This window comes from Taudactylus pleione, unplaced genomic scaffold (assembly GCF_031769625.1).
Source record: "Taudactylus pleione unplaced genomic scaffold, aTauple2 ptg000093l, whole genome shotgun sequence".
Taxonomy (NCBI): Eukaryota; Metazoa; Chordata; class Amphibia; order Anura; family Myobatrachidae; genus Taudactylus; species Taudactylus pleione.
In genome coordinates, this window is record NW_028284495.1 from 37,709,425 (window position 1) to 37,734,706 (window position 25,282).

General features: G+C 44.5%; 1 long non-coding RNA gene across 1 annotated transcript in view; it reads right to left on the reverse strand.

The window, feature by feature from the left end:
• LOC148526954 (uncharacterized) overlaps positions 1-25,282 on the reverse strand; it is a 227,078-nt gene that overhangs the window by 200,580 nt on the left and 1,216 nt on the right. The window lies entirely within an intron of this gene.

The window sequence follows — 25,282 nt, forward strand, 5'->3', positions numbered from 1 at the left end:
GACAGCATGATGATGACCATCTGCACAGCTGGCCACATGCTCTGCCATAAAGGATTTTGTATTTATGTATTTAGGGAGACATTGGGGCTGATAGTGTAGACAGCCCACATACCACTGGCCACAGTGGTTACATTGTGTAACCATCACTGGTTATATCACCTCTGTGTCTCACAATAGACCCTTTATTATGTTCAGACCCAGGCGAAAGTGGGCCTTAATCCAGCCTTGGGAGGGTCTCAGCCACCAAACTCAAGAGTAAATATACAAAGTAAAAAAGGGGATGAAGAACAGTGCTGGATCAAAATGTAGACATGCTGATAAAAATATTTGTGGATCAAATTGAATGCAAAAGATTTACTAACCAGTAAAACTCTAAGGGGGAGATTGATCAAAGCTTGGACAGATAAAGTGGAGAGGGCTAAAGTAATAGCCAATCAGCTCCTAACTGTCATTTTACAATCTGTTTTGAAAAGTGACATTTAAGAGCTGATTAGTTGGTACTTTATGTGTCTCCATTTTATCTCTCTACAAGCTTTGATAAATCTCTCCCTCAGTTCTAAAACAACGCACATAGAAAGTTTTGCACCTAACAAGCAAATGCAAGAGCGTAGACTATTGCAAGCATAGAACATGAGTCCTTATTGGATGAATACAATCAGCAGCTCAACCACATTGTCAATTCAGGTTGAAATAATTAAGGAACATAATGCTTTTCCATATGAGTAAATATTGCTATGCAGGAATGGTGGTTGCTAGTTCTAGTAGAAATCCCAGCAAGAGATTGAGTGTATAATTGACAGTGTTATGGAGTCATCAGTGATTCTATTTTACAAAGAGTCTACACAATAAGCAGTGTTTCCCACAGTACACAAAAGCTATAACTAAATTGGATGATCACACTGGTCTCTCAGTTGTGGTATAAGTCCATAATAATAGACCAGCAACTCATAGACCTGAAACTTCAGGGAACAAAAACCTCCACCCTATCCAGCCTGAAGAAAGGAAAGAAGACGTAAAAGATAACAAGTGAAATCCCCTGCATTTTTTCTGAATCACAGAAGTTCTTCATATCCTAGGGAGGGCTTATGGCTTTCAGTATAGTGTGTGTATAACATCCTTTAATAATCCCTTGGTGCTAAAGATATTGGCTCCAACAGCCAAGTTGTTAGTATGTCATAAAAATGGCAGAGAGTTGCCGACTTAACTGGTCAGGATATGTAGTATCTGGGTCTAAAGCTTACTCCAGAGAGCCTAGTCCAGTCTGTCAGCGGTCACTTGCTGGTACCATTGACTTCTTCTCTTGCAGGGGCTGGTGTGTGGATTTGTGGCAGATTTGAAGGGCTAGGCATGTGTGACTCTGACATCACGTTGCCAAATACAAACAGCCTGCCTACCTAAGCTTACACTGAGCACTGTATAGTGCAGCGTATTAGGACCTGTCAGCCTGCTTCAGAATATTATATATAGTTTACTTATTTCTGTGTACTGACCTTGCTAGTATTTGACTTTTAAACCTCTTCCTGTGACCCTGACATTTTGAACAAGAACATGTTTAAATAAAACAGAGTTTTCTGTTCCTACAGGATGGGAGAAATCATAACTGGGGAAAGAAGCAAAGTAATTATTTTTATGAGACCCAGCTGTTTTGCCTTTTCCCTTGGAAGGCCAGTGGAAAAAAAGTCTTCTAGGCGGAGGCCCTCAAAGGCCAAGGATATAGTAAGTATCCATGATTACTGTCACCTACAGATCTAAAGAGGAGGCACTTTGCTTGTCCCTGAACAACAGGAGATAGGCACCCACCACAACCGGAGTTGAGAAGAGGAGAACCCATTCACTGATTGTCAGTGGACTTATGCTTTGGACACTTAGCTCCACAGTCCTGTCTATCCCTCCATGGGCCACCACATTCAGAAAAGGATTGATCAATCGGTGAAAAAAACAACTAATGGAAAGGTGCACAAAAAAATGGAACCTTGGTCCCTTACACTTGGATGTGCTAACCAAGAGAATCTAGCTCTTTCATCTGGTAGTTTGACATTACTCTATGAAGCTAATGTCCAAACAAGACTGCTTCATTAAATAGAAGGGACACCAACAACCTTTTAGACTCCACATATACCGTGCAAGACCAGTAAAAGTGCACACCTAACTACAACTGCCAAAGTAGAGATCCTAGAGTGAATTAACCCCCCCCCCCTTCATCCCCCCAAGGTATTCAGACACTGCTTTGACATGCTCTGCCAAGAAATATAGGATGGCCTCAATACAAACCTTCCAGAAGGTGGTCTAACCGTTTTTACATTAGAAACCCACCTGTACTCCAAGGTTGACCTGCTCTCACAACACCATAAATGGACTTTAAATTGGTTTTCACATTTTGAGTCATTCCATCCTTAAGATAAACTGCTTCTGATATAGGAACAGTATTAGACTTTAAAAGTAGCAGCACTAGGGTATTCACTCTCCATGGTTGCTCTCACAGGGACAGCACCAGAATTAGCCACCGCAACTGCAGCTCTGTGTAGTCTGTAAGTTCCAACTTTGCTCAGGGGTGATCATTGGTAGGCTTCTTCCTGAAGAAAAAAGGAGAAACCACTTCCAGGGGTGTTCCTCTCTCGGCCGGCCCAGTGTCAGGATGCTAACTGGCCATAGGACAAGTTGCCACTAGCTCCCCTAGTGACAGTAGCCCTAACATAGGCTGCCAGCAGACCAGAGCAATCCTTGAAATGCCAGCTCAAGCTCCCTGGGAACAGGAGATGAATGTACTGACTCACGGCTACAGCAACCATTTTGGAAATGCTGGCTCTTAAGCGAGGTGGATTGAATGGCACCTACTTCTCTCCACAGCACACTCTCAGTGACAGTCTGCCGGTTTTAGAACACTGCACTAGCAACTTAGAGTTAAATAAAAGAAATAAAGGCAGACCCATAGTGAAAATATGCCTTTTTAAGTACCCAGCTTCTACACTGTCATCAGATCCCTTTGGTAGCAGTGTCCCCCAGACTTCGTGAAGGTGAAATTATATTTATTTAATAATGTCTGGCTCAAACATCCACAAGCGGACATGGTCTTCTAACACCGTTTTTAGACGCTCAGACTTCCATAAGAAAAACCTAATCAGTCAGGCAAGCATGGAGAAAATATCTTGTTGGAGCCCTAGATCTAACTAATACGAGAGCTCAATTTATACAGGAATCAGGTTCTTTCTTGTGGAGAATAAGATAACTCTGTAAAAAGGTATGCAGTCACTATGTTGACATTTAGGAAGGTTAACACCAGAATTTTGAATGTTATGATTTCAACATGGTTAAACTGTTAACTTTGTAAAAATGTTGACAATAGACTTTTTCCTTGTCAACGTGTGTCACCATGGTGGCATTTCATCAGTGTCGACACGTTCACCATGTCAACATAATATATAATATATATATTTTGGATCATTGGTATCATTTCCCTGCATTGGTTATAAGGCACAATAATCCCTATGGCCAGGGGCGCAGAGAGGGGGGCAGCGGGTACTAATTACCCGAGCTTGTTTGAGAGGCCTGGTGCCAACCCTCCTCCCCCTTACATCACAGCAGCCCAGCAAATGCTGCTGTGTGTTGGGCTGCACTGGGAGACTGCTCGCGGCTGCATGGCAGCAGGCTCCTATGCCTGTGGGGGAAGCGATCACACTGGCTATGGGCCGGGCTGAGGGGCTCACAGCGCCCCCTTCCCCAGCGCAGTTTTTTTTTTTTAAGGGGGTGTGGCCACAACTCCCGCAATTTGGCACGCCCCCTTCATCTGGGCCCAGTGCTCCTGCTTATGGCTACATACTTACTCTAGAAAGTATCAGTGTATTTTCAGCAACAAGTAGATCTTACTAACTGCTTTGTGGCTCATTTACAGTTTCATGTAAATCAATTTTATGACACGACTCTCAGATGTAGGAGTACACGTCCACTTTACCATTGTGTTAACAGGTGTTACTTCACAATCTCCCTGAAATGCTTTTACAAAAATAGGCAAGTATGTATATATCATTATATACAGTTTATAACAAGAGCATTGGGGATATGGGTGTAACTACCATAGGTGCAAGAGTTGCAGCTGCTATGGGGCCCAGAGCTGAGGGGGCCCATTTTCCTTGTCAAAGTTACATGTGTTATATACATTTTTCATCATTGGGTGGTGTAGTAGGTATTACCGGCGGACGCAGGGCTGGCGATTCAAATCCCGACAGCGGCAGCCCGGCAAGGGTGAAAATCCTGATCGTCTCTAAGGTAAGTATCGCTAACCTAATTCCCCCCCTAACCCTCCCTTAGGGGTGCCTAACACTAATCCTCCCACTAAGTGCCTAAACCTAACCCCCCCCATCCCCGCATTCCTAAACCTAAGTCTCCCAGGGGGGGTGCCTAACCCTAACCTCCCCCCGGGGGTACCTAACACTAACCCCCATCCCCCAAGCCTAAACCTAACCCTCCAGGGGGGGTGCCTAACCCTAAGTCCCCCTGGGAACCCTAAACCTAATGATCCCACCCCCCGCGGCTGCTCCGTGCCCGGCTTACCTTTGTTTCGGTAAGCCGGGCGCCGGTCTTCCGGCGTCTGGTTAATGACAGACGTCGAGTTTTCGACGCCTGTCATTAGTACCACGCCGGGATTAGAAAGTCTGGAAGCCAGCGGTTGGCATTTAGACCGTCGGCTTCCAAACTACATTCCAACTTTCAATATGGGGCCATCAAATACCTAGCTACACCCATGAGTTGGTCTCTCCTACATAGGAACACAAAAGCATAGTAAAATATATCTTAAAATTCCTGCTTCACTATATTTCCCAGATTGGTAACAATATTATATATAAGGCTTATTACTTTACTAAATTCTTCTGGCTGCCTAAAAGTAAGTGCTTAATGTGAAATGAGCAGTGAGAGAAAATATGGTGATCCAAATATAATCAACACCAGCAAAACACAACAGGACAGGTCTTGTGAAACAATACGTAAGCACATCTAAATGTACCAATCAGAATGCAAATATAAATTCCACCTCCACTTTTCACAATGACGTAAAAATAAATGATTTAAAGAGTCCATAATGCTAATTCAAGCAACTGTCAGAATACAGAAATTGAAAGACCAATTGTCTCACACAGTAAAACAAGTTAGTCTAAATGAACAAAAAGGAGGAAATCTGTATTAATTATTTAAATTGAAAAAAACATAATGATATACAAGAATCAGAAACAGATTAATAAGATTTGACAATCTGAAACCAGATCAAAATAAAATAATTTCCAAATCGCGGCACTCCCAGAATCTATAAAAAGGTGCAGAATCGACAAAATCTCTGTCCTCAAACCCTCCGATACTTTTGAAAATCCAAACCGCTAAAAACAAGGTCTTATAGGCTTGGCCAACGAGAGATAATATGGAGGACTGACCGAAAGACTGTCATATTTAAAGGTCTCAACTAAGCACAGAAAGTTGCGGTGCGGGCTGCTTCATGTGAAACAGGTAAAAGAAACTCCCCTCTATCTTTTCCAAAAATACTCTGCAGAAATCACTAGAGCACAGGAAGAATTATCTTTACTGTATTTGTGCAGTATATACAAGACTGATAAAAATGTTATGGGTTGCAGTCAGCATTTTGAAGGTCAGAATATCAACAGTTATGATGTTAACATTGTTGAAAAGTCGACAGCTAAAATGTTGACATCATAATTTTCAACAAGTGAAATGCTGATATTCGGTATAGGGACGTACCTCAATCGCAGGCTGTGGCTAATGTTGCAAAACTGCAACTAATGCTGTAACATTAGCCGCATGGTTAGGATCAGCCTACCTACAGCTGCAACAGCCGCACAGATGATTGACGTCACTGTTGGCATACTGACATTTCATCGGTGTCGACATGCTCCAGGAGAAACCAATCTTTTTAAACAGCTGATGGAAATAGGTATGTAGGGTAAGCAAGCTAATCTTTTGAAATATAGTTTTTCATAATATCTCAAGTATAATATATGCTATACACTATAAAAATAAAAATAGTATGGTATCTGAATATATTTGTTACATTAGGAGACTCCGTCCTCCCTAAGTTGTCTAATAAATGTAGAGATAGACCAGGAATGTTCAAACTTGTTTCTTACAGTGCCATATAAGAAAATGACGGTTGTGCCCAGTGGGGCAGAGCTTCTTGACCATGGGGGATATAGGGAGGGTTGAGGAGCCAGCACTGAGTTAACTTTTTAGGGTATAAAGCTCCTCCCCTACAACCGCTTCCTCAATTTGAACTCAAAGCCCTAAAGAAACGTTAAAGACTAAGGACAGGATTGCGTCCTATTCATACACACAACCAACAATGGAGGTATCGAAGTGTCCCCCAGATGAACTCTGAGAAAGAGATTTAACTGGTAAGTTCCAAAATTCTTGTTTTTTCTTTCCTTCATCTGGGGGACAGTTCTTGACTGGGGATCTACAAAAGCTGCCTCTAGGGGAGGGTTAGTTCAGTTTTGTCTGAACATAATACTTTAAGTCCAAAAATAGCATCTCTGGATGCAAAGTTCTGAAATCTATACAATTTGGTGAATATAGGAACAAAGGACCATGCAGCTGCTCTACATAACTGCACTGCAGACACATCACGACACGCTACCATGAAGCCCTCAATGAACGAGTGGAATGAGCAGAAATCCTGGCTGGAACAGGCCTTTCAGCCCCCCCCCCATATGCCTGCTTAATTGTGGCCGTAATCCATCTGGCTATAACCTGCTTTGATGCTGGCTTACCATTTTTCCTGGCATCATAAAGAATGAATAAACTATCTGTCTTCCTTATACTGGCAGTCCTCTCCAGGTATATTATTAATACTCTCTCCAAATCTAACAGAGGGCCTTAATTAGATTTGGGAATAGAGTAGGATAAAGGAAGTAACTGCATTTTGGTATAAAACCATGCTACACTGCAGTTGGTGCATTTAAAATGTGCAGAGATATATAGTTTTGGGAGGGGTGTGTGAATACTGAAATTTACATTGCAGTGTAAAAATAAAGGCATTTGTGGGCTACATGCAAATGCAGCCAGTATTTACCATGCAGGCCAAAAGTAGTATGTATTTGCACCCCTTGCATGGCAACATGGTTTGTCCAGGTTCACAGTTACTTGCTATATCTTAAGGTGCATATCCACTAGAATAGTGGTTCCCAAACTGTGCACCGTGGCACCCAGGGGTGCCTCAGGATGGTGGTCCAGCACCTAACCAAATTATTTATGGATAATGTAATGTAATTATGTGGACAAACAGAAGTGCAAACATGTCCACCACCACATAACTGAACCTAAGGATGACAGGTGAGCACAATTTACTTCACTTTACTAAATTTTGTAAGAATTTCTCAATAACAAACTTTTGGCTTAGGGGTGCCGTGAAAACAATGCTGCTACTCTAGGGCACAGGTTCTCAAACTCGGTCCTCAGAACCCCAAACAGTGCATGTTTTGCATGTCTCCTCACATAATTACTAGTGAAATAATTAGCTGCACCTGTGGATCTTTAAATACATGTCAGTGAGTAATGACTACACCTGTGCACCTCCTGAGGACTGAGTTTGAAAACCACTGCTCTTGGGCACCGTGATTCAAAAAAGTTTGAGAACCACTGCACTAGAAGATTAAATTGAGCGATTGAACGATAACAACATCGTTCAATCATTTGCAAAAATGTCTAAAATGACCAGCGATGCGTGCTCCTGCTGGTCATTTAGACAGCTATCATCGGGCAAACATGCTGGACAACCTGAAGATAACGTCAGGTTCAGCATGTTTGCAGATGATTGATGTGCCAATACTGAACAACTGCTTGTGTAGTGTAGACACATCACAGACAAACAACTGCACGATTACAATGTCGTAATCGTGCAGTTGTTTTGAGGTCTACTAGTGGACGGGCAGCATAACTCGATTCCCAAAGCCAAATCAGGGCCAGAGGCAATTGCCTGTAATCCACTGTCTTGCTAGATTTAGCAAAGGATGGTATAACTACTTACTGATTAATGGTGCATACACACGGTCAGATCTGTCAGACGAACGATGGACTACGAACAATAAACGACAAACGATTTGAACTATTTACAACAATATGAGATGGCCAACCGGCGCTGGATAGAAATTCCTCTTATACACTTTTAAAGAAGGAAAGACACAGCAAAAGAAACAATTATTTCTTATGACATGAACGTATCCCTCTCAGGACCATTGGGAATAAATCCTCACCTTAAATAGGTGAGACTGGTACACATAAAGGTATCTTTTAAGGTTTTGCAGACACCCTTCTCAGTCTGTTTTTCTCCGTTTTCCTCAATACATCCCGTCCATATACAACCAGAGAAAACTGATCATAGTGTTTCAAAAGTATAACATTTGTTAACAGAAAGAAGAAAAATAACAAATCACTTTATACCATAATTGGCCTTTCCAGAAAGGCACGGTTGAAGATGTAACACAAAAAGTAGAGGATGACTCCTGTTGTACTCTTAACTGGAACAGGTCACCAGGTCTTTAGCAGCATTCCTCCCCCACCAACGCATTTCGGACAAGATAGTCCTTTTTCAAGGTGTAGAAATGCTCCCAAAGACTCCCTTTATATACCCCAGACACCCTTTAGTGGTCACATGACCCACCAATCACAAGAATTGCACCACTTCCTATAAATAAAAACATTACCGCACAACACATAATCTGTGAATAAAAAGACCCAACTCAACATATCTCTAATTTCATATGTCAATAAATAATTAAAAAAGACAAAATATAAAAATGTCAATAATTCCGGCTCCCCTTGTTCAAAGAATGGACTGGATTAAGGCTGGTAGTCATCCTGATTAAATCCAAGCCATAACGCAAAGAAGAGACAATCCAGATAAGTCAGTCCAGATGTTGTACGTCACATCCCTTCAGATCCACGCGTCTCCACACTGTGGAGACGCGTGGATCTGTATCGGCAACTCGGATATGACGTTGATCAGGTGACTTCCGTCGCGTCTCTTTTCCGGCACCTGACACGCAAACCGGAAGTGCTCGTGACCCACAATGACGGAGTTAGTGCAACAGCGGAATGGTCCCATATTTTTCCTGGAACATATAATCTCAACATATGTTCCACACGATATCCTGCCCAATGTTTCAAAATTCCAACCAGACAAAGGAGAAAAAAAAAATATAGAACAATTACAAATATTATAAGAATCAACAGTAGGTATAAAGTACATTGGAGGTCTAAGAAGACTACCCAATAAAAATAAATATACGTGTACCTCATTTCATAAACCCCTTCAATCAGCAAGAAATCAAATCAAAATTTGAACTATTTTACCAACGATTTTCTGAACTACGAATGATTTTTGACAGTATTAAAATGAATGAAAATCTACCAAATCTAACTGCAAACACATCAGATGTCAGATATCTTTATCTGACAAATGGGAACGCACACTGTTCATCGTTGCAGGGACACATGTCAGATTTTCTTTCAGATATGAACGATTTTTAAAATCGTTATTGTACATATCTGAAGGAAAATCTTATGCACCATAAGATGAAAATCTAACACCATCTTAGGTTTAAAAGAAGGGAGTGTACGTAATACCGCTCTATCTTCATGGATAACTAAAAATTAAGGTTTGCAGCTCCCAATTCTGACACCTTTCTAGTTGATGAAATAGCTAAAAAAAAACACACTAATTTCACATTTAAGGTCTACCCTCTGCAAAGGCTTAAAAGGTTGAAACTGGACAGCTGTCAGTACAAGATTTAGGGTTCATTCTCAATGGCAGTGATTCCAAACCTCGGTCCTCAAGGCACACTAATACCTCTTTTCCACCAGAAACCTGGGTCTGACCTGAGTTTTCAGACATGGTTGAAACCCAGGTCAGACACCATTTACACAGCACAATCGATCTGGGTTATTCTCAGGTCAGTCCCGTTCACACTGAACCTGGGTCTGCCCTGCTAAACTTGTGAGGTCATAAAAAGTGGGAGGTGACTGCACAACAGCCACCAATCAGCTCATTTTAGGCATGACCCAGGTCGGATAACCTGGGTTGCACCGTTTACACGGCACCATTACCCAGGTCCATCCTGGGTCAGACCCTGGTAGCTATCTGAGTTGGATTGCCGGGTCACTTGACCGGGGTTATTTTTCAGGGACCCTTTTACACTGAGCTGCAACCCAGGTAGACATAGCAAAAACCCAGGTTTTTGCTTTGGTGTAAAAGGGGTATAAGAGTCCTGGTTTTAGTGATACCTATGCTTGAGCACAGATGGTTAAGTCAAAATAACTGGTACACAGCTTTTTCAAGAAGCTTCTTGAAAACCTGCTTCTTGAAAAAGCCGTGTACCACGGGGAAATGCGTCAAAGCTACAGGTGCCATCTAATCCGGAGCACCTGCTTGCCACTCGCTCCATACCAGAGCGTCTGTTTAGTCAGCTTGCTGGAGGAGGCACACACAGCTTTACGGAGACCCTGCTTACGGAGGCCCAGGACTCACACAGGAGACCGGCGGTCAGCTGAGTACGACCGTCTGGAGCTGGCTCCCCTGGTCCTCTACCCACGGCCCGGCATTTACATCGCGCCCAGCAGCCGCTGGAATTACTACGCTAAACACTCAGACCAGAGTCTGATAAAAAGGACTGCACTGCAGTGAGTACCAAGGGATCGCTCCTATGTACTGCCATATCATTTTTTACCTTTAATAAGGATTACTATTTCAGCATATCTGTGCTTTACTCAAACAGTTGTGGAAGACATTTACACAATACCTTTTGCTACATCTAACACTGGACATTTAATTTCCATTTGAGACTGTTACTTACCATCCGATTTTGCAACCAGCATTACTGAGGTTTAAATTTAGGCTTTTTGCTACCAGCATCAAACTCTCTTACTACTGATTTTATTGATTATTATGTGTTATCATTGATTCACTCCCGGGAGCACTCAGTTCTGTTTATGTGTACTATATAAATATACATTTTTTATTAACTCTTTGGTTCATGATGTTTTAAGCGCCTTTGCAGTATATCCCTGTTTTAGCTTTATTTTGTATTGGAGACAGGCAATCTCCAATTCTGCAAGTTGGCAGCTGCATCCTCTCAGCCATACTCACCACAGGTCCCCACCAGGCACCAAGGTTAATTTCTGAAAACATTTGATACCCTCTGGATCTGGCCCTGTGTTATTTGGTGACATCGTTGACAGTTACCATGTCGACATTCATAATGTTGACAACACAATGTCGATGATAGAGTGTCAACATGGTGAAGGTTAGGCACCGCCGGGAAGGTTAAGGTTAGACACTAGGGGGATGTTAGAGTTAGGCCACGGGAGGACAGTTAGGGGTAGGGATTAGGCTTAGGGAAAAAAATCCAGAACGCTGCACAGTCACACATCTGCGCCAGAACTGCTAAACACGTGATGCTGGGACCTGGAAGATAATACTGGAGACACCACTGCCAGGTAATTGGCCACCAGGGACGTTGGGTCAACAGTCTATCATGTCGACTTGTTCAAACAATGTTTTACTACAAGTGAGCAGATTTCAAATGTGCAGAGATTTGTCACGAGGGCTACGGGGGGTACAATGAGTGCTGCAGGGGGGGCCGTGTGGGACAGCTGGATACTTCTCTCTCCGGGGGCCCCACTAGATCTATAGCTCACATGTAACATGATCATCCCCGGCTCCCTTCTTAACGGGCTCCCAGTACTGACCTCCGCTTTTAGACTACCCTTCTGTTTACTGATTTTGGTATGTCATAGTGCTTCCCAGCATTTCTGACCCTAGCTTGTTTGATTACCCTACCGCTGATTAACTTAATTCCATAATTTCCTTGTCAACCAGCTTGACAGATCTGAGGACCAAAACCTACAGACTCCCTGCAGTTAACCTTCCTTGCAGGGTTCATGGCAAATACCAGGGGCCTGTTAGACTCCGCAAATTTATACGGCCAGTGCAAATCTTGGCTGGCAACAAGAAACTTATGTCCATTATAGTATAGAATGTAGTTTACTCTGGCCAGGGATTATGTTGTTTCCCCATCTCCAATGGACCTTCTGCAGCATTTTGTGGAAAGGGCTAAGAAACATGAGTTGAACTAGGATCAACTAGCCAAATGTCTGGATGACCTCTTCTATTGCCTTAATACTTTTCAGTATACTTTAGGAGTACAGGCTCCACTGCATCATCTCCAGATGTTCCAGACAATGTGCCTGCTCGTTCCCAACTTCACATGACTAGTCCATCCCAAAGCTTGCAGAGGCTTTTTAAAACACTGCGCTATCCAATTTTGGACCTGAGAAATTTATTTATTATTCAAAAAAACTCCATCCAGTTGGGAGCTTTATTAACAAGTATATACTGTATATAGGAAAGATTTCTGGACTGCACACCCTGAATATATATAATGGGAGGTGCTACCTGTGTGAGACTTTTATTGTAGGCACAGAAACAAACAGATCACAGGTGCACAACTCCAATTTACTAATTATATATAAATACATTTGCAATCAAATTTTGCAACCAATACAGGTTTTTAGCATAATCATGGCCAAGGTTATGGGCCTACCCACCATATCCTGGTAACCTCTTTAGAGTAGGTCCCTAACATACTAGGGTTCAAATCCAGAGCGCAGGACACCCCCAAACTAGCCCAGCTAAGCCACCCCAGGGCACCGCCATAGTAAAAAAGATAGTTAAGAGTAGCCACAGCTGTATATACAGAATTAAAAAGTGAAGTACATGTATAATAAACAAACAGTGAAGGGTTAAAATGTGTTATAAAAGAAAAATGTGTTATAATGCAGTGCCCTGAAACAGATCAACAAAAGCAATCCAGGGGGACCCACGCCCCAAAAATGAACCAAAGTTGCACTACAGTATATAACTTGTAGGACTTACCTAGAATTGTGCCTAATACTACTGTGCATATACATTACCAGACTCCATGCTTTTAAACCAGTAAGGAAGGGGTGCTAATCCAGACTGAAGGCGTCTCCTTTCCCACAGGTGTGCAATAAAGCACATTAAATGGCGTATATAGGAAAGATTCATGGACTGCACACCCTGAATATATATAATGGGCTAATTCTCGTGCAAAAGTCCCGTGACGTGGGGATTAGCTATTCAATAAAATAGCTTTTTCCCCGCGTCATTGGAACGGGACTCTTGCGCGAGAACACACTGATTCCGCGAGAACTGCAGAATCAGTATGTTATACTCTGTCGCGTGAGGCTGAACAGAGCAGCTTCACGCTGATTTTACCGTAAAGCCCGACAGCGGGGACTCGTGCGCGGGGTCTCAGGGACACCCGTGCGCGGAATCCCCGCTAATTGCATCCCAACTAGTGCGATAATTAGCTGCGGAGTTTAGATATGCCCCATAGAGAGCATGTCATGGTGGTCCTAAATCATCTAAAAAGACATTGTCATTACTGTAAATCGGAAAAGTGTCTTTTTGAGCAAGCTCACTTTAATTTTATTTGCTACATCATTTCTGGGACCGGTCTTCACATTACAATCAGAAATAAATAGGTAATTCAGAGAGTAGGGGTGTGGTTATGTCCGAAAGCACAGACGAAGAACTGCAGAACTGGGGCTCTGCAAAAAAAAGCTTCCCAAACAATAACTGGATATATACTCTGTTCAAGTGCCAGGGTAATAAGGTGATTAACGATCTGCACGAGGATGTAATTAAAATAATTGCACTTTTGAGAGAAAAAGCCCACAAAAAGCAGTGCTGCAATTTGAGCAAAATGTGGAAACCACCTGCCTAGTGCCAGAGAAGCAGGGCCTGCAAATAGAAGTTTAGGAAGAAATTTTTAAATACTTACCTGGCACGGCCACATGAGATATGAACAGAGGGCCTGATTCAGACCCGCTAGCAAGCGGGTCGATGGCCGGGCAGTGCGCACGCGCGGGAGCCCCGGAGTGAGCAAGAAATCACTTGCTCCAGCACTCGCATCCAAAAGGGGCAGCTGTCGATGTTGATCGATAGCTTGCCCCGTTTGCTAGGCGGGTCGGGGGGGGGTGGCTGGCCAAACAGAGGCGTTACAGAAGGAACGCCTGCCATTTGGGGGCGGACCCACTGACATCACGAGTGATGTCAGTGGTGAGCTTCCGGCAGACGAGACCCTACCACAAGAGTCTCGTCGCAAGCCCTGATGGTCGCGACCATCACCTGGCCGCTTGCTAAAGCTGTGGGTGGTCACCCACAGCTTACCGAGCGGCCTGGATGCCGGACACCAAAAGAAAAAAAAAACGCCATTCAGACCTGCGAGCGGGTCTGAATCAGGGCCTGAATCAGATGGGCGTTAGCTGACATGGTCGCATCCGATTCGACTGTGTCGTCGCGTTATGGGGATGACTGTGTCGTCCCCAGTAGTGACATCACTCCCAAAATTGCACTCCAGAATGCTGGGCAAACAGCATTCTGGGGTGCATGCAGCATAAAACAAAAGTGCAAGGAGGGGAGCATAGTTCCCATGAGGAGGGGGGGTAATGTGTGGGTGCATATTTTGGCACCAGGTGGTGCAGGGGTTATGCCCCACAAAAAGATTTCTTTTGCCGGGAGTGGGGGGGGGTAGATATATTACAAATATACACCTGCATATAATGTGACACATGGGAATTGGTGTGTACCAATACAGCGGGGGCCCATTGACACTGGGGGTTGGGGCTCTGCCACTGGGTGTGCTGGTATCATCCAGTCTTATTAATACAGAAGAAGAGAGTGCTATAATAGACAAAAGCTAGACAAAATATATGAGGAGAACTCCATGCCACCAGACTCCCCAGGCAAGAGGAGAGCAAATACAGCTGCAACACGGGCCATCCGGTGCTGTTTGACTGAAAGCAAGAAGTGCAGCTATTTGCTGCAAGAGGCACAAAATGAGTCCCACAAGAAGGTAGCAGACAGTCTGCCAGTTTGGGCTCTAGATGGATCAGCTTTCCTCTGAAACTTTAGTTGATTCCCCCGATCCGCGATCCCCACCACAATTCATTGATTCTCTGATTATCGGCAAAATCCAACATGTTAGAAATCCCCGATTATTTTTGGGTTGGAATCAGCAAATCGAGGATTTCCAACATGTTGGATTTTGCTGATCGTTAGGCATAGTCATCGGCAAAATGGAGCATTGTGTCGATATATTCTTGATGTATGTGCCCCTTTAGACAGCAAATTATTGGGACCCATACATCAGCAATTAAATGGGGCAATTTCCTGTTCTGCTGAGCAAAATCCAACATGTTGGGCTATCTCAATTCACCAATTCTGACCTAAAAGTAATTGGAATCGGCAAGTCGGGGATTTTTAACATGTTGTAACTTTCCAATCCCCCGAGAAATCACTGATCATCATTGTAGATCACAGATCATTACATCAACATATTGGGGAACTGGCGCTTAGATGTATGGCCAATAAGGTATTATAAATGTAGCCCCTCATTGATTGTAAGGGTTACAGTGGAGGTCAGGAAGGGTTACTGACACACATTTGCAGTAAGAGCACAGACTTCGGGAAGGAACAGAGACACAAGACTGTAAATATAAGGTGTGGTCAGTGGTCATTCTGAGGAGAGAGCTATGCAGGTACTGAGGCAGCCAGCCAGTCTTGCTGAAAATAGCGGAGGAATTAGAGACTCAACGGCTAGTAAAAAAAACTGCCTGAAGCGATAAGGGGGAGCGGAGGAGTGCATTAGTTCATACCTTTTGGGTGTGGTCTGTCCCAGGTGACCTCGGCACCATCAACATCCTTGCATGGAGGGGCAGACCTAGGTGGAAGCTCATCCCCTCCTATAACAACAGTTATTGGGGAGTGGAGGATTAGTCCAGAGTCGGAGAGTGCCTGAGGAGAGATGGGAGCTGCATCACGTGGCGCTTCTGTCCTGATGGGATGACACCATACATGAGGAGTCGGGAGCGGCTGAGATCTGAAGTAGCTATGGCAGAACTGGGGCATGACAAAGCTGTTCCTATCACTCTGAAGTGAAAATGTATCAAGCCTTGGAGAGATATAAAATGAAGAGAGATAAAGTACCAACCAATTAGCTCATAATTGTCAGTTTACAAGCTGTGTTTGAAAAATGACAGGAGCTGATTGGTACTTTATCTCTCTCCACTTTATCTCTCCCAAAGGCTTGATACACCTCCCCCTGAGTCCGTAATAAGTTCAAAAAGCTCAGGCAGAGCTGGAGCAGGAGGGGGGATTAAGCTGTATACCCCCTCACCTGTAAAGTGTGTCAGGTTCCGGCCTAGGATCGGCCGTTACTCACCTCAGCGCCAACTTCCCTGACTTCTCACGCGGTCAGATGTCTGGTGCAGCGGTGAGTGACGCGCTGAGGATTATGCCCTAGGTGCGCTTGTCTTCCAGTTGCTGCTCCGTGATTTGGTTACCGAGGTTGCCATCATGGGCGCAGTCATGACAGTATTCATCACCTGACCAACCCAGTGTCCAATGGTAGCATGATATTTGTCAGCTGCTGCTGCCTTCCAATGGACTGCTACCTTTGGGTATTTAACAGGCTCTGGACAACAGGAAGTTGCCTGTACAACGTTGTTACTACTAGTGTTTGCTTGCCGTCACTACGTTCCATGTCCCCTTGTTATTCTACTCTCAAGTCTATTCCTGTGCCAGCGGTGCATCTGAAACACCTTGCCCACGTACTCAGTACATCCTGCGAGTACCGTCACAGCGACATCTTCCTGTGCCAGCTGTGTGTCTGAAACACTTTGCCAACATACTCAGTGCATCTTGCGAGTACCATCACAGCGACATCCTCCTTTGCCAGCGGTGCGTCTGAAACACCTTGCCCGCTTACTCAGTACATTCTTCGAGTGCAACTACCGTGTATACCTACTGTGCCAGGTTATCTAATACTTTGCCTGTATACTTAGTTCTACATCCTCGTACAGTAACCTTCGATAGTGCTTCTTTCTGAAGTACAAACCTCCTGGGCCTCATCGGTGTCCTGATCTCCATTTCCCACCTGTATCGGATACCTGATCAAAGGGCCACGACCTGCTTGCTGGGTGCAGCTTAAACCCATATCCCGCTTGGAGGGGTCACTGGTGAACACATCCCAGCAGGTTAGACTCCGCGCCTTTGATCAGGTCTCGCCAACATCTGATACTTGTGGATGAGGAGGTCATACATCCAGGCCCCTCGCCTCCGATTCCTTCCTCAACCCCGGGCCTCAGCTTTCAGGTCCTTAGTAGGAGATCCTCCTGAGTCATTCCTGACAGTGAGATTTATCCAGGCTGCCTAATACTACTTCTTCCCTCGCTCCTATGACAGGATTATAGTCAAAGCTAGGGGATGATCTGGTGGCTGTAGGAGCAGGTTGGTTATATATTAAGCCCTTCACTGGAAAGTCAGAACTTAAATAGGAAACAGAGCAGTTTCAGTAATAGTCTATGCATTGCAATGCAAGGAAATAAACTGTCAACTAACCAGAGAGAGAGAAAAACACTTAATTTTAGGGGACTACAATCTAATGCTAATTGTTCTCCCAGGATTTATTCAACTCACTTCCTCTATTTTAAGTAAAACTCTAGTGTGGAAGCCATAACTATCTGAGTATTGGGCCTGATTCAAAGATGGATGCAATGCCGATATTTACGCAGATTGAGCGATTGTTAGCCATTGTGCATGCATGTAAGCTGCACTGCACACGCGTAGCGAATGTTTTACAATTACGCTCACATAGAAGAGTCCGCTAAGTGAGTGACAGGTAGTCAGCGTTTGTGGAGGTAACAACGGCGGCGTGTCAAACCTTTTAAACACTGTTTTCCCATAAGTTAGCCACTATGTTCCTAATCGCAGCAGGAGAGCCCTCTGTGTGTCTGGAGACCAGCTATGTCTGCGACAACTTATGCACAGAAACAAGCACGCCGCCGCCAGCAGTGTGTTTGCTTTGGCAGCCTGCCAATGAGAGTCAGACAGACTCTCATTGGCTGCTGCGGCCACTGCCGGAGCCGGGCTGGAGCTCACTCATGAGCTCCATTTTCCGGCTCCTGCAGTGGGTGATGGGAGAGACGTCATGACGTCTCTCCCATAGTGCAGAGCAGGCCGGCCCGGGAGGACGGAGGAGCGGACGGTGGCGAAGGGAGCAGGAGCCAGAGCGGGGATTTAGGCGTTTTATTAAAACATTTTTATGTATGGGTCTTTGTCTGCACTGCTGGGGGCACTGCATTGGGGAGGACTCCTACTTGGGGCACTACTGGGCGGGGACCACTACTACTGCATCGGGGGGACTACTACTGGGGGCACTATATAAAGGGCACTACTGGGGGCACTGCATAGGGAGGACTACTACTGGGGGCACTGCATAGGGGGGGACTACTGGGGGCACTGTATATGGGGGGACTACTACTGGGGGAATTGCATAGGGGGGACAACTACTGGGGGCACTGTATAAGGGGCACTGCATAGGGGGACCACTACTGGGGGCACTGTATAAGGGGCACTGCAGAGGGGGGCAGTTATTCGATATAATTTAAATTGTAGAAGGGGGCAGTTATGGGTAATAATTGTGCGAGGAGGGGGAAAAGTTTAAATACCGCAGTATAGCTTAGTAGCCCTCGGCTTCGTCAATTTTTTTAATGTGGCCCACACTGCCTTGAAGGTTGAAGACCCCTGATCTACACAGACGTCTATAGCACTGTCATCTGCCTGTTTTTTTATCTTGATCAACCACTGTGATTGTTAATTAGGTCCTACTTTTAATGGGAGGCTGATGTTGTATCCCAGGGACATGTTTTGTCTCTGCTCTATTTATTTATTACCAGTTATTAATATAGTGCGCACATATTCTGCAGCGCTTTACAGAGAATATTTGGCCATTCACATCAGTCCCTGCCCCAGTGGAGCTTACAATCTATATTCCCTACCACATGCTCGCACACTAAGGTTAATTTTGTTGGGAGCCAATTAGCCTACCAGTATATTTTTGGAGTGTGGGAGGAAACCGGAGCACCCGGAGGAAACCCACGCAAGCACAGGGAGAATATACAAACTCCACACATTTAGGTTCGAGGTGGGAATTGAACCCACAACCTCAGTGCTGTGAGGCAAGCTGTAGACTTTATCTAGCTGTATGACAGTGCACATCGCATCCCTATCATACCATAGTGCACATCGCACACCCATTAAATAGGCTAAAGGGAAGGGCAACTATAAGAAACCCTAATTAACCCTTTATATACTTACAATCATAGATCACATACAAGAATTCTTTAAAACCAAATCAGTTTGGGTAAATTACACTTACAGTACATCCGGAAAGTATTCAAAGCGCGTCACTTTTTCCACATTTTGTTATGTTACAGCCTTATTACAAAATGGAATAAAGTAATTTTTCTCCACAAAATTCTACTCACAATACCCCCTAATGACAACATGTAAAAAGTTTGTTGGAGATTTTTGTAAATTTAATAAAAATAAAAAAAATAAGAAATCACATGTACATAAGTATTCACTTATTATGAATGAGGGCAGCCGCTTCTCTGTAAACCACCCACAGCTTTAGCGAGCGGCCAGGTTGATGGTCGTGATGGTCAAGACCATCGGGGCTTGGGACGAGACCCATGTGGTAGGGTCTCGTCTGTCGCAAGCCCCAGTGAGCTTTCGGCTCTAATAGAGCCGGAAGCTCACCACTGACATCACAAGTGATGTCAGTGGGGCCGCTCCCAAACGGCAGGCATTCCTTCGGGAACGCCTCCGTTTGGCCAGCCACCCACCCCGCCTACAAAACGGTGTGAGCTGTCGATCACCATCGACAGCCGCCCCTTTTGTAGTGAGCCCCGCAAGCGGGTCGATGTTGAGGCCCTGCGCACGCGCAGCGGCCACAGTGCGCGTGCGCAAGCCCCAGAGCGAGAGAGAAATTCTCTCGCTCCGGGAGTTGTGCACGTGCAGTGCGGCCGCTGCGCGTGCGCAGGGCCTCAACATCGACCCGCTTGCGAGCGGGTCTGAATGAGGCCCTCAGTGTATTCTAGGTTTTAACAACTACTTTTGGAGGTTTAGTAAAGGTTATACCCCTCTAGTTCACCCATCATGGTCTTAACCAGTAGATCAGCAAACCCAAGAAGTTAGCCTCCTGAGGCATATCAAGTATTCTATGCGTTTACCTATCTCATCATAAAATAAGCAGACATCTCTTGTCACTTCATTCTTGAAATGGACAAACAAACTAAAAAGGTGCTGGATTATCAAATATTGTTCTTCAAATGAAGAATTCTTTAAATATTTATAATATATTACTCTGCTACAGTTCCTCGAGAGATGTCAAATCCCCAATCAACATTTAAAAGGATAGCTGCGCTGAGCAATCTACACACTTAAAACACAATAAAACCAAAATATAAATAAATCACTCTAATGGACTGGCTCTTAAAATATAAATGTATTATATCATCAGAGCATAGAAATTGCAAATAATACCATTCCCTAGACCAGTGTTTCTCAACTCCAGTCCTCAATTACCCCCAACAGGCAGACAGAAATCCTTAAGACATGACCTGTTGAGGTAATTTGAGTGGAGAACCACTATCCTAGAGTAACAAACATCATAGGCCCTTAACATTATATCAAACATTATAACAATCCCTATGGACCGTTTACCTTTAGTTCATAATTAGGAGAAATTAATCCTCAATAGTCATTTGATGCCACACAAGTTATCAACAGTGGATAGTATTAAGTGAGGACCTCTGTGAGGTCCAGCAAGCACTGCAATCGGAGATATATTATTCACACACTTGGTAGGAATATTCACAGGTCCTGCTCTCACATTAATCAAAGCAGTGACAGATAAATAGCTGGGAACAATTTCACACTGCAGAGAAATTCTTAACACTGTAAATTCACACCATCTGTACCAAAGCAATCCATGGCTTCCGCTTTCCTATATGGGGCGGTAGAGCAAGTTAACAAGAAGGATATCACCATGACTCTACTGCTGAGAATATAATCTGTCATATTGTTAGGTGACAGTTTGATAATACACTACACACAGGGATGGACTGGGGCTAGCAATATTCATTTCATGCATGTAAATGGGAAAGGGGGCATGACCATGAGTCACTAGTGCGTGCCGGTCGATCACGAAGGGGTGTGGACTCACGTTATGCCCCATCTCCAAGCTCCATCAGTATGTCACGTCAAGCCCGCAAATTTAAAAAAGCCTGCCAGCCAAGCAGAACATAGAGGGATGGAACTGCTTGGCCTTCTCCTCTCCATAATAGTCCCATTGCCCCCTGAGACCCTGTCTCCATATCTCCCCTCCATAGCAATCCCATCGCCCCCTGAGCCAACCTCTCTCCATATCTGACTGCCTCCCCCCCAAATTTAATCTAATCACCCGAGTCCCCCTTCCTTCACATCTCGCTGCCCCCTCATATCAGTCTCATTCCCTTCTATTCTAGGCCTCCTGCTGAATATTGGATGCAACATGTATCTTAGGTATCACACTCTCTGCTCCTGCCAGACTGCCCTGTGAGAAAACCTATATCTCTTCCAAGCCTTGGTTGAGGTTCTTGCTTTGGATACGCTACTCTTGTATTGCCAAACATGCAGGTGTCAAAAAAATGTTGGAGTTAATGTCTTTGAATTAAAGGTGTCCTTCACATTGGGAATGATGCAGAGATGGATGTAATGGCGATTATGTACGTAGATCGAGTGATTGTTTGCCATTTCGCATGCGTATAATCAGCACAGCATGTATGCAGCGATTGCACTGCGATTACAGACGCACGTAGGAATTTATCACAGAGTGAGTGACAGGTTGTCAGCATTTGGGGGTGGTAACAGGGAGTGGTCAGAAAAACACAGGCGTGCCTGACTGTTTGAACATCGTTACATGGGCATGCATAAATTAGCCACTGTGATTGTTAGTAACCATCGGGTTCCGATGTTCATCCCTACGCTGAACCTGCAGACGGACTGCGGCTACCACTTCACCGTGAAGTGCTCCCTCTCCAGCGTGATGTTCCAGCTCAGCCACACGCCCTAGGTGAAAAGGAGGCACCTCCCATGTAAGTCAGCGCTGTTCTCGGACATGGGCACCATGGTGAGGAAGCTCAACAGGAAGCCCAAGAAATACAGGGTACATTGTGCAAAGAGGACTTGCTCACCGCCATTTTCGGCAGCCGGGGGAGGGGTGTGCATGAAGGCTGCGGAAATATGTCTGGGGACATGCTGCTGATAATGCTTACAGTAGCTGCAATATAAACCTCTCATCCATTATCCTCCGGCCCTTCCCAGCACATCCAAATGGCCGGGCACCGGCCAGCTGTAGGGCAGCAGCAGGGGGGTTGTGGTGACACTGCAGGAGTGATAAGCAGGTGGTTGTGATGAGATGCAGGGTGCTGTGGTAAAATATAGGATTCTGTGGTGAAATGCAGTGAGAAGCAGGAAATTGTTGTGAGATGTAGGTGGCTAGGATGAGATGCAGGGGACTGTGGTGACATGGAGTAGGTTGTTATGAGATGCAGAGGGCTGTGGTGACATGGCATAGGTTGTTATGAGATGCAGGGGGCTGTGGCGAGATGAAACTGCTTCTGTGCAAAGTCGGGGCGAGCCATTAGACTGCGCCTCTTATCAGTCATACTGTCCCAACATCAGTTGTAAGATAGCGGTGCTGGTAGAAACATGGTCAAACATTGAGGTGCGTAGTGTGATCAGATTTCTGCATCTAAAGAGCACATCAGCAGCTGAAATTCATTGCCAACTTGTCGAGGTGTACGGTGATAACGTCATGTCACGGAAACAGGGTAAGGTTTGATGCACTGGCTTTCATAACAGCAGGACAGACATTCAAGATGAGCAGCGATCTGGCTGGCCAAGCACGTTCACCACAGATGACAAGTAGTGTTGCATTGAAGGTTTAATTTACGATAACAAACGCATTTGAGTAGGTAATATTGCTGATGAACTGAACATCTCAGTGGATACTGTGCACAACATCATTCATGAGCAACTGGGGTACAGGAAAAAGTGATCACACTGGGTAATGAAGCAACTCTCAGACGTTCAGAAAACCAATAGGATGGGATTGTCGCTTGTGCCCTTGACGCGGTACCATGAGGAGGGAATGCAGTTCCTGTAGTGTATTGTTACAGGCGATGAAACTCGGGTGCATCATGTGACACCAGAGACTAAGCAAGCATCCATGACATGGAAACACGCATTGTCCGCACCTTCAAAACAACTCCATCAGCAAATAAGGTCATGGCGACCGTGTTTTGAGACCACAAGTGTGTGCTTCTTGTTGATTTCCTCACAAAGGGGGATACTGTGAATGCTCTACGCTATTGTGACACATTGAGCCAGTTGCGTAAGGCAATTAGTCGAAAACAACCTGGGTTACTGCGACCAGGCGTTGTATTGCTGCACGATAACGCCAGGCCACACTCAGCTAACCGCAGGCGTGAGTTGTTAGGGCGCTACCATTGGGAGGTACTGGACCATTCTCCCTACAGCCCTGGCCTGGCACCAAGTGATTTCCATCTCTTTAAACCATTGAAAAAGCAGCTGGGTGAAAGACGATTTCCAACTGACAGCAAGCAAGCGTCCTGGCTTCAGGCACTTGAGACTGATTTCTTCTATGCCGGAATAGATGCCTTGGTGTACCATTGGAACAAATGCTTAGACAAGTATGGGGACTATGTGGATATATAATCTGTACCAAGGGCCTGATTCATTATGGATTGCTATTGCGATCGCAGCTGCAATTACGCAGAATTACAGCAGGACTAACCTGTCTCAGAAATTGCAACTCTCGTTGCACGCCCAGGAAACAGCGTTCAAACTGACAGGCACGCCTGCATTTCTCCAACCACTCCCTCGTCACCACCCCCAAATGCTGACGTCCTGTCACTCACTCTGCGATGGCATTGTATCTGTGTGCGTGATCGCAATACTGACCTGCGCATGTGCACTGCGGTGCATACGCATGCGCAGTATGCACCATCGGCCGATTTGCATTTGCGATCTGTGATGAATCAGGTCCCAAGACGGTATTATTGATTATACGTATATGAACGAATGTAATAAATTTACACAAAAAGAGGTCTTCTTACCTTATATATTGAACCACCCTTGTGTGTGTATATATATATATATATATATATATATATACACGCATTTAGGTCCATATATATTTGGACACTGACACAATTTTCATAATTTAAGCTCTGTACACCATCAAAATGGATTTGAAATAAAAAAAAAATGAAACAATGGACTTACAACTGAAGTGCAGAAAATTTTGTATGAAACGTTTAGAAATTGCAACCAGTTTTATACACAGTTCCCTATTTTCAGGAAATCAAATGTAAATGGACAAATTAACATAATCAGAAATAAAATGTTCAATTTTAATACTTTGTCAAAAATCCTTTGCAGGCACTTAAGTCTGTAACCAATGGATATTACCAAATGCTGGGTTTCCTCCTTTGCTATGCTTTGCCAGACCATTACTGCAGCTGTCTTCAGTTGTTGTTTGTTTGTGGGTCTTACTGCCTTTAGTTTTGTCTTCAGCCAGTGAAATGCATGCTCAATCGGGTAGAGATCAGGCGACTGACTTGGCCATTGCAGAATATTCCACTTTTTTGCCTTAAAAAACTCCTGGGATGCTCTTGCAGTATGTTTTAGATCCATCTGTACTGTGAAGCTCCGTTTAACCAACTTTGCTGAATTTAGCTGAATCTCAGCAGTATATTCCTATATACTTCAGAATTCACCAGGCTGCTTCTGTCTACTATGACATCATAAATAAACACTAGTGACCCAGTGCCATTGCTAATGCCCATGCCATCACAATGCCTCCACCGTGTTTTATACAGATGATGGTATGTTTCTGATTATGAGCCATTCCAAGCCTTCTCCATACTTTTTTCTTCCCATCATTCTGGTACAGGCTGCTGTCCAGAGCTGGGCTAGCCTTTTTAGATTTTTCTTAGCAAAGTCTAATCTGGCCTCTCTATTCTTGAGGCTTATGAATGGTTTGCACCTTGTAGTGAACCCACTGTATTCGCTCTTGTGATGTCTTCTCTTTATGGCAGACGGGTAATGAAATGCCTACCTCCTGGAGAGTATCCTTGAAATGGCTGGGTGTTGTGAAGGGGTTTCCTTTACCAATGGAATGTTACCTGCGACCATCCACCACTATTGTCTTCCGTAGACATCTAGGCCTGTTTGTGTTGCTGAACTCACCACTTCCTTGGTGTTCCTTTTTTCTTGGAATGTACCGTACTG